We start from the raw sequence: 12,628 nt of genomic DNA on the forward strand, positions 1-12,628 counted from the left end.
GCGGGATCTCCAGTTTAGCTACAGAAAAAAGTATACATCTGTTCGTTGTTCTCTTGTTTCAGCGCCTTGATTGTTACACATCGCATGGTCCGCAGCCGAGCCAAAGGCCGGGCGCACGCTAGAGCATTGGCGAGAGCAGCTGCAAAGCAAGGTTCATCCCATGTTGAAGCAAACGAAATTGAACCTGAAGCTATAACTGAAGAAAAGATTGAGAAACTGACCTGAAGCTATAACTGAAGCAACGAAAACTGAACCTGCCGCAAGTCTCCAAGGAAACTGTTCCGTCCACCAGATACTCGTCGAAGGATTGGGTTAAATAACCACATCTCTCTGACTGTATGGTAAGCTGGGGACCCACTTGTAAGTGTGAGATGAGAGGCTAGTTATTATATAGTACTCTAGTGGGATCACGGACCGCCTCAAGAGTCAAGATTCGCTAAAGAAATAGAAAGTACTAGCACTGTCAGAATAGGTCAGGTAATCTCTGATCCCAGGATTCCAGGACGTAGGCCACGGGTCGTTCGTTTTAGCCTTCCACATCAACAGGAGTAGCAGGTATAGCGAACCGGTGGGTTTACTTCTTGGCTTGATCTGGCGAACCAACCTTGCAAAGCACGTTTCTTTCTTTTTGCAAGTGCCATTCGACAGCAAAGCACATTTCAATATAGAACGTTTTCCCCTTCTGACTATATTACACAAGCACGGCCTACAAATGGAGTAAAACCATTTTTCGTTGTAAATGCTAGTGGTAATGACTGCTATTTTCTGTTTAGTTGCTCGATGGTGCCATCTGAAAAATGATAAAGTAGAGTGAGAGAGTTAGAAAATTTTATGATTCTGCGTACACATGTTATGGGTAAAATTTTGGTTACACTGAACCCAAAAAAAGTGCAAGTTGGTATGTATTTCCTTCGTAAAGAAATATAAGGAAAAGGCTAGCCGATCCACTAAAAGTTAGCGGAGTATATACCTTAGTGGAGTATATATAATCCACTAAAATTTCGCCGCACCTAGCCGATCCCCTAAAGTTAGCGCAGTATAACTAAATTTGCACAAATTCAATCAAATTTGAACCGAAAGATGATGCATTTAAACATAAGTTCAACACATAAAGTTCTCGCAACCGAACATTAAACATAATTTAAACTAAAACTAAACTTAAACTACTTTCGGCCGAAGTGGATGTTGAGCCAATCCTTCCCGGCGAGGTCACCCTCGGTGAGAGTTGGGTCCGGGCCAGTGTCGTCGTCGTCATCGCCGGGGAAGACACTCCGCCACTCCTCGACGTCGATCTTGTCATCGCCGCCCTCCTTGCCGCCCGCATTGCCGCCCTCCTCGCCACCCGCCTTGCTACCCTCGTCGTCGGAGATGACGATAACTTTGCCATCATTGACGACGAAGATCGCTCGCTCGCCTCCACTAGCTCCAGCTACTGCCAGCAGAGGTCATCCATGTAGGCCTCGGCGGCGGCCTCGGCCTCGAGGCACTCCCTCGCCGCCCGGTCTTCCCGTGCCATCCGAGCGGACACCACCCCCGGCTCCGACAGGACAAGGTTGACCAGCCGCGTGCCGATGGGAAAATTGAGCATCGCGTCGCGGCCGTGGAACTAGACCTGCCACCGGTCGTATTCCATGGCCGCGAGCTCGGCGGTGTGGAAGGAATCGACCCACTTTCACGTGTCGGTCTTGCGGATGGTGATTTCGGCCACCCACGTCCCCCATGACCGCTGTCGGACGCCCGTGTAGGTCCTCGTCATGGCGCGGCTGAGGGAGGTCTGGGAAGTCCGCAAAACGCGTGGGGGCGCGGCGGCGGGCGGATCGGCTGAGTGGCGGCGGCTCGACGAAGCGGCCACGGAGGACGACCCGTGGGCGTGGCGGCGCGGATCCATGTTGCGGATCAGCGAAGGGGTGAGAGGAAGAGATATGGGAGTTCAAGGGAAAAAAAGTGCCTGCTCCAATAAAAAAAGAGTGCACACATAGGATTGTGTAAGGTTTGGGCAATGGAAAATGAAGGTTCTGAAAGTGCGTTATATCGACTAGAGGGGGGGTGAATAGGCGATTTTTATGAAAGTCTTCAAAACGTGGAAGTTATGAAGACAGACGATAGAAATAAACCTATTACCCTGCAGCGGAAGATAGACTACACTAGGCAAGCCATAGTCAAGTATTCAATAGAGTGAAAGCACAATGACTAATAGCAGCAATGTAGTAAGGATCAGGTAGGAAGATATTGTGAAGCCACACAGAACACGCAGTCACTCAGTGAAGACAAAAGATAGTGCGAACATACAATGACTTCACAAGGAGTAACAGTAAGTAAAGGAAAGGGAAGATGAAACCAGTGACTCGCTGAAGACAATGATTTGTTGGACCAGTTCCAGTTGCTGTGACAACTGTACGTCTGGTTAGGGCGGCTAGGTATTTAAACCTTAGGACACACAGTCCCGGACACCTCCTGAACACGCAGCTCAGGACACCCAGTCCTCACCGTATTCCCCTTGAGCTAAGGTCACACAGACCTCGCCCAATCACTCTGGTAAGTCTTCAAGGTAGACTCCCAAACCTTCACAGACTTCGTTCACCGGCAATCCACAATGTCTCTTGGATGCTCAGAACGCGACGCCTAACCGGCTGGAGGATGCACAATCCTCAAGTGTAATAAGTCTTCAGATCACACAGACAAGCAGACTTAAGTGATGCCTAATTCTCTTTGGCTCTGGGTGGTTAGGGCTTTATCCTCGCAAGGAATTCTCTCTCAAAGGCTTCGAGGTGGGTTGCTCTCAAACGACAAAAGCCGTACTCTGAATCTGAGCAGCCAACCGTTTATGGTTGTAGGGGGTGGGCTATTTATAGCCACTTGGCAACCCGACCTGATTTGTCCGAAATGACCCTGGGTCACTAAGGAACTGACACGTGTTCCAACGGTCAGATTTCAAACTCACACGGCAACTTTACTTGGGATTCAAGCAAAGCTGACTTGCCCGACTCTGGACAAGATTCGCTCTCAAAGTCTTCACTCGAAGACATAGGTTTTGTTTAAGCATCACTTCAGTCATTCCGACTGGTTCTCTTGGACCCCACTTAACAGTACGGTGGTTCCTATGACTCAACACAGAAGAAAGAGAACTACGAAAGATCTAAGTCTTCGAGCTCCATGGGCTTCATGTGGTGTCTTCTCTTGTCATAGTCTTCAATGTGAATATCTTCATATACCACCTTTGACTTCAATGTCTTCATACAATTTTAGGGGTCATCTCTGGTAGGAAAACCGAATCAATGAGGGACTTCTACCTGTGTTATCCTGCAATTCTCACAAACACATTAGTCCCTCAACTAGGTTTGTCGTCAATACTCCAAAACCAACTAGGGGTGACACTAGATGCACTTACAGGTTCTCATATCATTATATAGGTTTCATGTTTCACTTACACTTGTTAGTTCATAATTGTTGTTTCCTCTTATACCAACTCTATAAACTTATATTTCAAGTGGCCTTAACCACATCAAGTGATGGTGCCTAGATTAAATCCTAGTCGGACCATGACACACACACACACACACAGGTGGAGAGAGAGATGGGATACTGGCGTGGAAAGAGAGAAGTCGGGAGTTCATGGTATAAAAGGTGCCCACTTTAATAAAAAAGAGTGTAGATACATGTTGTGTCTCGTTTAGGCAATGGCAAATGAAGGTTATCGTGTCATTATAAAGATTCGAGGATACTAGATCACCGCGAGGGGCATATTTTGAGCGGCCTTAACCACATGAAGTGTTGGCGCCTATATTAAATCCTAATCAGTCTATAGACCAACACACACACACAGACACACACACACACACAAAGGGATGAGAGAAAGAGAGATGGGAGTTCAAGGTATAAAAGGTGCCCGCTCCAATAAAAAGAGTGTACACATAGGGTTGTGCAAGGTTTAGGCAATGGAAAATCAAGGTTCTCGTGTCATTATATAACTTTCATGCTTCACTTACAATTATTAGTTCATAATTGTTGTTCCTCTTATGCCAACTCTATCAACTTATATTTCAAGTGGCCTTAACCACATCAAGTGTTGCCGCCTAGATTAAATCCGAGTCGAACCATCACACACACACACACACAGGTGGAGAAAGAGAGAGAGATGGGATACTGACGTGGAAAGAGAGAAAGGTCAGGAGTTCATGGTATAAAAGGTGCCCACTTCGATAAAAAGAGTGCACATACATGTTGTGTAAAGGTTTAGGCAATGACAAATAAAGGTTATGTGTCATTATAGAGGTATGAGGATACTAGATCACTGCGAGGGGTATATTTCAAGCGGCCTTAATCACATCAAGTGTTGGCGTCTAGATTAAATCCTAATCAGTCCAACTAACCAACACACACACACACACAAAGGGATGAGAGAAAGAGAGATGGCAGTTCAAGGTAAAAGGTGCTCACTCCAATAAAAATAGTGCACGCATAGGGTTGTGCAAGGTTTGGGCAAAGGAAAATCAAGGTTCTCGGGTCATTATATAACTTTCATGCCTCACTTACAATTGTAAGTTCATAATTGTTGTTTCCTCTTATGCCAACTCTATCAACTTATATTTCAAGTCGTGCTCCAATTGGTACAACACTCATGGTATAAAAAGGTGCCCGGTCGAATTAAAAGAGTGTGCACATACGATTATGTAAGGTCTGGGCAATGGGAATTGAAGGTTCCTATGTCATTATGATGATACCACACAAGAGTGACACCCCCTCAAAGAACACACACACCTCCAAGAATGACGCCCCCAAGCGGGGAGCGACACATTAGTGCCGCCGTCGTCCGATCGACTGATTTAGGGTTTCCCCCGAAGGTAGTGGTCTGGAGCTTCTCCACGGCAATTCCTTCAAGAAGGGGATGAAACGGAAGAGCGTTGCCATCGCCGGCCTTGGAAACTAGCCAAGTGCAAAGTTTTTCACCCGGATCTGCTGGACAAACCTCCATCTAGCATTGCGTGTGTTAGAGATATATTTGGGATACATTTATTTGGTAGTTTAGGATTTGTAATCTGTCTCTTACCCTATCTCTTGAAGAGGCTTCTTGCCCTCTAAGTCTTGTACTCAATATATACTCGCCCTTGAGGCTCAATAACACATCCATCATATTCCGCCAATCCCTCTATCCCTTTTAACATGGTATCAGCCTAACCGATCCAACTCTAGCCGTCGCCCGCCGCTTCCGCCCTGCGCATCGCCCGTACCTAGGGTTTGTCCGCCGCTCATGTTGACCGGCTGCCCTAGAGAGTCTTTTTCCCGAGCCCTTGCTCTGGGTTTTTCTCTCTCCCACCGGTCACCTTGATTGACGTTTTTCTTTTTGGTTTTCCGATCTAAGCTCCATGCGTCTGTACTCCAACACCGGTGCAATCGGCCAGCTCCTGCACTGACCCGGCGGCCACACGCGACAGGCGGCCCCTCACGACCGTCGTCCGCGCATCTACCCGGCCTCGCCCTGCAGCGGCCGTCACCCTGCGCCGGCCGTCGCCGCCCCGATCCGACTAGGAACTCTCCATCGCCACCTGCCTCCGTCGCATCTGCACGGCGGCCCCGCGGTCTGCCTCGCCGGCCTCGTCCCCAGCTGCATTGAGCCGGCTGCATCAGGATCGTTGGCTGCCTCGAGCCGGCTGCGTCAGGCTCGAGTCGGCCACATCACCGCTCTTCTTCAGTTGCCGCCGCCGCCACCCTCGTAGTCACCACATCCGCCCCTCCACCTCCTTCGTGCTGGCGACACCGATGCGTGCCTTCGTCCACGGCGTGTCCCTGGCCTGGGAAGCCTGGTGCGGCGCTTCATCAACTTCGTCTTTGTCCATCTACGCATGCCTGGTGCTGGCAACACCCACACGTTTCTAGTCTGATCATCTGCGACGCTCCCGTTGTTCGCAACGGTACCACTACGACTGCGGGGGATGTTAGAGATATATTTGGGATACATGTATTTGGTAGTCTAGGATTTGTAATTTGTCTCCTACCTTATCTCCCAGAGAGGCTTCTTGCCCTCCAAGTCTTGCACTCAATATATACTCGCCCTCGAGGCTCAATAATACATTCATCATATTCTGCCAATCCCTCTATCCCTTCTAACAGTGTGCACGGTACTGCCACTGATCTCCACTGCCACGCAGCGAGCAGGACGCACCGGCCAGATTAGATATAACTAGAGGCTAGACCACACACGTAGCGAGCAGGACGCACCACCACTAGGTACTCGTGCCCGTGTCGGTGCTGGCCAGGACATGGACACACGAATCAGAGGAATTTTTTGCATGCCACCGAACGGCAGCAGGCAAAGGAGGTGGCAGCGGTGGGGATGCATTGGCCGCACGCCGGGACCGTGCGTGCGCGCCAGTGGATCTAGAGGACTAGCTCCTCGCGACAGTGCTCTGCCGCTCCCTCACGTCGATGAAGACCGACACATGGCGACTCCGCCACAAAAACGCCAAAGCCCTCTGGCTCGCCATTGAGCAGTAAAAGCGCAAGGCTAGCGCGGAGGAGGCGGCGAAATCATAGGCAGCCCGTATGCCAAGGCGTAGTTGCGCGCGGCCCGGAGCATGACCGGTGTCATCTCCTCCGATGAGGAGTCCGACCTCTCTGACGGCTCCAGCTCCAACGATGATGTTCCTTTCACCGCCGACGCCAACACAAAGGGGTACAGACGCACCGATGACTGCAAGGGGAAGGTGCCGGTGAGGAAATGGTAATTCCCCCCAATCATCTTCGTCCCTGTTTAGTTATTTTAGTTTAGATCCTAGATTGTCCGCGATAAACTGTGTGTATTTTGGTCCGATGAACTGCGATGTATATATTCCCCTATATAATTTCGTTGATCTATGTTTCGTTTTTTGCTTTGTTTTGTTATCTATGTAGTTTCGTTCACCATGTTGCATGGATAGCGTGGATTTGGGGTATCGAATTTGAAGTATCCAACTGTGGATGCGTGCATTTGAGGGGTGACCGGTCACGTTGACGTATAGGGAGCAAGACTTGCTATACCCGGCCGCATGCTCTTATAGTATAAAAAAAGTTTCAAACAACGTAACTACTCCCTCTGCCCCATAATGTAAGACGTTTTTTGTGTAGTGTCAAAAAACGTGTTACATTATGGGACAAATTATGGGACAGAGGGAATACATAATAGCCAAGTGTAACCAAGGGTGAAACTCAACTCCAAGAAGTCGCTTTGGTACAAGTAGTAGTGTGCATATAGCCAAAGAACTCATCAGCAGAAGCTCCAACCGAAAGCTATTTAAATCTAGTATGTAATCAAATGTGACTTGCAAGATCATGTACTCCCTCCGTTCCTAAATACAAGTTTTTGTAGAGATTTCATTATGAACCAAATACGAATGTATATAGATACACTTTAGGTGTTGATTCACTCACTTTCTCTATATGTAGTTATAGTGAAAGCTCACAAAGACTTATATTTAGGAATGAAGGGAATACAAACTAAGAATGCTCACGGACAGAGGACAGATAAATGAAGTCTCCAAGCGCGACAACCGCATGGTATGTCCCTCAACCTGCAACCAAAAAACAAATTCGGCCAGAGACGCGTGTGTTTATAGACTAATCAGCATCCAAAAAATTAGGCACATGAGCACAACCATTTGATACATGTGCGCCCAGGAGGAATGCATTGAAAAGATTGAACAAAAGTTTTTGGCTCTAAGGTCACGAACAGATAAAAAGAGTTCAGAGATATACAAGAAGTTCAGACAAATAGATCAATATGCAACCAAAAACCATTACCGAACCACGGTGCAGGTCGAGGCAAGCGGCTCCCCAAACTCGCAAACAGAAAATCGCAGAGGGCCTCTCAGTGTCCATGATAACCGCAAGATCAAACTGAATACAAGGAAAGTTCAAAAAATCACGTAATCCAGAAGTGCAAAAAAAATGGCAAGCAAGATTAACCGAGGAACCAACCAATTTGTGAGAGGGAGAGAAGGTGGATCCGTGTTTGCCAAGGTCGCCGCTCGCGTTGCCTTCGAGGTGCCCTCACGTGAGCAGTGAAGGTGGAGTTCGGGACGGCGTGGCCATGGCTCGTGACGAAGAGTTTTCCGGGATTAACTCAGAGCGATTCTGACGACGACTGACCCGTATGGATCAAAGCGATTTTTCAGGGATTAACTCAGAGAGATTCTGATGATGACTGATCCGTATGGATCAAAGCGTTGTCATCGTAGGAAAACGCCAAACCAATAGGCAGAAGCGAAGCGGAAGAATGGCATGGAGCGGCAGCTGCCCTAGGAGAACCCGTGGTAGCCCTAACACTAGACGAAGTGGGGTGTCTGCTACCCCATTGTTTTTTGTCCTTGTTTCTTGCCATTTTTGGGTCTGCTATTCTCACAGCTCGCTACCCCATGTTCTGATTTTGCCTCGCCACTATTCGCCGTGGAGTGTTGACTTGCGTTACCACACTACGTGTATCTTGAAACGTAGCTATCCTGGTGTGCAAAAGCTAGCTTCTATTGATGACAGTTTGATGTATTTACTCTCGCTCTGGACGATCATAGTACGCTTATTGACTGGAGTGGTACTGACTAGGATTCAGTAGTTAGTAATAATATTTACAACTTAATCTAGGGTCTATATAGCTCCCAGCACCAAGCCAATTAGTGCCTCATGAAGCTTGAGTCTCCCAATCGATGGGCTTCTATTGGCATGAGACAATCACTAGGGGGTATCATTTTGCTTCTTTTAGCACTGGTAAGCATATAGGTTCTACAGATACGTCAACTACTGAATCTTGCAGACTCAGCCTCCCCATTTGTACAGAGTCAATTCGTTAGCAGTAAACACATCGTGATCTTTTTGCTGGGTTGCAATCAGCCTCCCCAAATGCACGAACCTTTCCTGTGCTAGGCACCATCAGACGTCTGGTGAACCTCCCATCAGTTGGGAACCCTTCGATCATGAGCCAAGGTCTGACACGGTGCAGGCATGCCAGCCTACGGGCTGGGCCTAGTGGCTATGCAAATGCAGACGTGGTCCAACTTCGTCTAAAAGAGGAAATAAATTTGATCCACCTAAAATGTTAGAAATGATAAGAGGGGAAAGATCTGGACCGGATCCCAAGCAGAACATGTGGTTATGATTGCCACCCCCACAAGATTGTTGCATAGGTTTGCTTTATATATATATATATATATATATATATATATATATATATATATATATATATATATAGGACAAATGTTTTCTACAAGCAGTGGTAGTTACCACCACTTGCGTTTTGTATGTTGTATGTAGTATCTGACGAAACCGAGAGTATGTACGTGTAGTATATAGTATATAACAATGATTAGGTAGTATATATATACTAATTTTTAGGTAGTATATACCTTGTTTTGAGTATGCTCTTTTTTACGTACAAATATGTACGTATTTCGCAAATATAACAAAAACTGTGTGCTCATATGCAATTTTTTCATGTAACTTGCTTTAAATATCTTAGATATAGTATATGAACATATTTAAAATAATAAAATAGTATATAGTACCACATGGTAGTATATGAGACATGTGGGGTAATTACCCCCAGGTGGTAGGATATATATATATATATATATAGTTACTATTCATCATCCAGGGTGCAGAATAAGTTATTTTTTACCCGAGGTAATCTTACGATCATTTCATAATTAAATTACATTTCAAATTCAAATAGTTATATTCCTATTGATTCAATGCCATAAAAAAATTAAAAATATGGGTCATAAGACAAGAAAATTTACAGTTTATGTGTATTTTAGACTATGTTTTTATGTTTGTAATTTTACATAACATAAAATATTTTTTACGGCGATTATATTTTTTTCTTACGGTCGCTTTTTGTGTCGGAAATAAGACAAAACTTACGGAATGCAAATTTACGGTGCATTGATGGTAAAATAGAGGGGGCTGAAGAATAACTATTCCTCACCCAGCAATAACTTATTCTACACCCTGGGTGACGAATATCATATATATATATATATATATATATATATATATATATAGAGTATTTGGAAGTGTAAATGAATTAAAAAGAAAGAAAAATATGAAAATAAATAACATGAAAACAAATGAGGTAGTGGCTTCCCGAACGCTTGGGCTCACCTTGATGTGAGACTTCCCAACGTCTCGCTATAAGCGAGACATAGGGGCGCCCATAAACAGCAACAAAATCGGGCAAGAACCTTCTAATGTTCCAAAAGTGTTGTTCTAATAATAAGAATGTAACTACTAGAATTCAAACGTAATTTAATTATGAAATGATCATAATATTACTTCGGGTGAAGAATAACTTATTCTACAACCTGGGTGATGAATAGTAATATATATATATATATATGTGTGTGTGTGTGCGCGCGCGCGCGCGTGTAGAATATTTGGAAGTGTAAATGGATTAAAAAGAAAGAAAAATATGAAAATAAATAACATGAAAACAAATGAGGTAGTGGCTTCCCGAACGCTTGGGCTCACCTTGATGTGAGACTTCCCAACGTCTCGCTATAAGCGAGACATAGGGGCGCCCATAAACAGCAACAAAATCGGGCAAGAACCTTCTAATGTTCCAAAAGTGTTGTTCTAATAATAAGAATGTAACTACTAGAATTCAAACGTAATTTAATTATGAAATGATCATAATATTACTTCGGGTGAAGAATAACTTATTCTACAACCTGGGTGATGAATAGTAATATATATATATATATATGTGTGTGTGTGTGCGCGCGCGCGCGCGTGTAGAATATTTGGAAGTGTAAATGGATTAAAAAGAAAGAAAAATATGAAAATAAATAACATGAAAACAAATGAGGTAGTGGCTTCCCGAACGCTTGGGCTCACCTTGATGTGAGACTTCCCAACGTCTCGCTATAAGCGAGACATAGGGGCGCCCATAAACGGCAACAAAATCGGGCAAGAACCTTCTAATGTTCCAAAAGTGCTGTTCTAATAATAAAAAACTTAACTTTTTTGTGTGGAACGTTGACAAATGTTTTGATTAATTTAAAATTTCATCATGAAACAACATTCGTGGAAGACCTGGAAAAAACCGATGCTTCAAAATAAGTCGAAATTAAAATTTTGGAGCACAAATTTTGCTTTTTGACCATATATTCCACGAATGTCATCTGGTGCTGAAATTTTGTGAGCTATCAAAATATTTGTCTGTGTTCCACACAAAAAAAGTTGAAATTGTTCAGTTTTGATTTTTATTCTATTTTACTTTTCACCCGAGCTCACACGCTCTCGGGATGAGAACAGTCGTGTTCCTAAGTTTTCCATAATCGGAACCAAAAATCAGTCTGTCTAGCACAAAATGGGTCGGGCCAGTTCACTGCCCTATGCATTTAGTGTAATGGTTGAAGCAATGACAGTCCAATAGGGGGGATTCGGCCCCTGGTTGGGCCCAAACCGTCCGGGGTTTATGTGGACGGGGGTAGTATTGACCGGGCTGATGACGTGGAACCTTCCACCAGTTTCGCCCGGTTTAGGGATGGTTCCGCACGGGTTTTGTTTTCTTTTTTACCTTTTTTCTGTGTTTTACTTTGAGATTTTCATCTATTTTTTGGGGATTTATATCTTTATCGGTTTCTTTGGATTTTTACTTTTTTCATTTTCCTTATCTTTTTTACATTATTTTTAGTTTTTTTAAACACATGTCTTGTTTTTTATTCACATTTTATATTTACATATTTATGCAGACCATCTTTTGATGCACATTGAGTATTTTAAAATTAGATTATGAAATCTTTTGAAATATATCTATGAGTTGTTTTTAATAGCTGTTAAAGATTTTCTAAATACATGTTGATTACTTATCAAAATATTTAAAAAATTGTTTTGGAATTTTTTGTACGTTATATAAACTTTTCTAAAAAAATGAATATTTGTTTTCATATCTGTGATTTTTTAAATGCCACGAAACATCCTTTTTTAAATTATACTATTTTTAAAATATTATAAATTATTATTATTACTCTCATGAATATTTGTTTCAAACATGTCATTATTTTTATAAATGTCATGAACATTTTTGAATGGTACAAAAAATATTTTGAAATCACATAAAATATTTCTTTTAAAATTTATCTAATTTATGTGAAAATATCACACACATTGTTTTTTAATGCATGAACTTTTTTAAATATCACGATCATTTTTTAATAGTACAAACATTTTAAAACAATTGTGGGAACAAATCTTTTACACCGCAGTATCATTTTTCAAGTTCATTATGAATGGTTTGGAAATAATTTAAGTAAATTCAGTTTTAAAATATATGTATTTAAAATATTTCATAAAGCAAAGTTAAAGAAATTAACGAACGATAAGCATAAAGAAAAAACAAACAAAGAAGCGAAGAATGAAACTAATGGGCCAGGCAACCGCTGCATTTGTTACAGATGCATCCCTCAAAAAAATCTGCTGAACATGCTGAGGGACTAGCGTGATTATATCTGAACAATGCAACTTGTTTTTTTTGAAAACATGGATGACCCAGCCTCTGCATGAGCGCAATGCATACAACTATTTTAATAATTATTCATCAAAACCTTACAAAAAATACATCAATATGTCTGAAGCCACCATCTTGACAACATATATCGCTACT

The sequence above is a fragment of the Triticum urartu genome, chromosome 5 (genome assembly GCF_003073215.2).
Source record: "Triticum urartu cultivar G1812 chromosome 5, Tu2.1, whole genome shotgun sequence".
Classification (NCBI taxonomy): domain Eukaryota; kingdom Viridiplantae; phylum Streptophyta; class Magnoliopsida; order Poales; family Poaceae; genus Triticum; species Triticum urartu.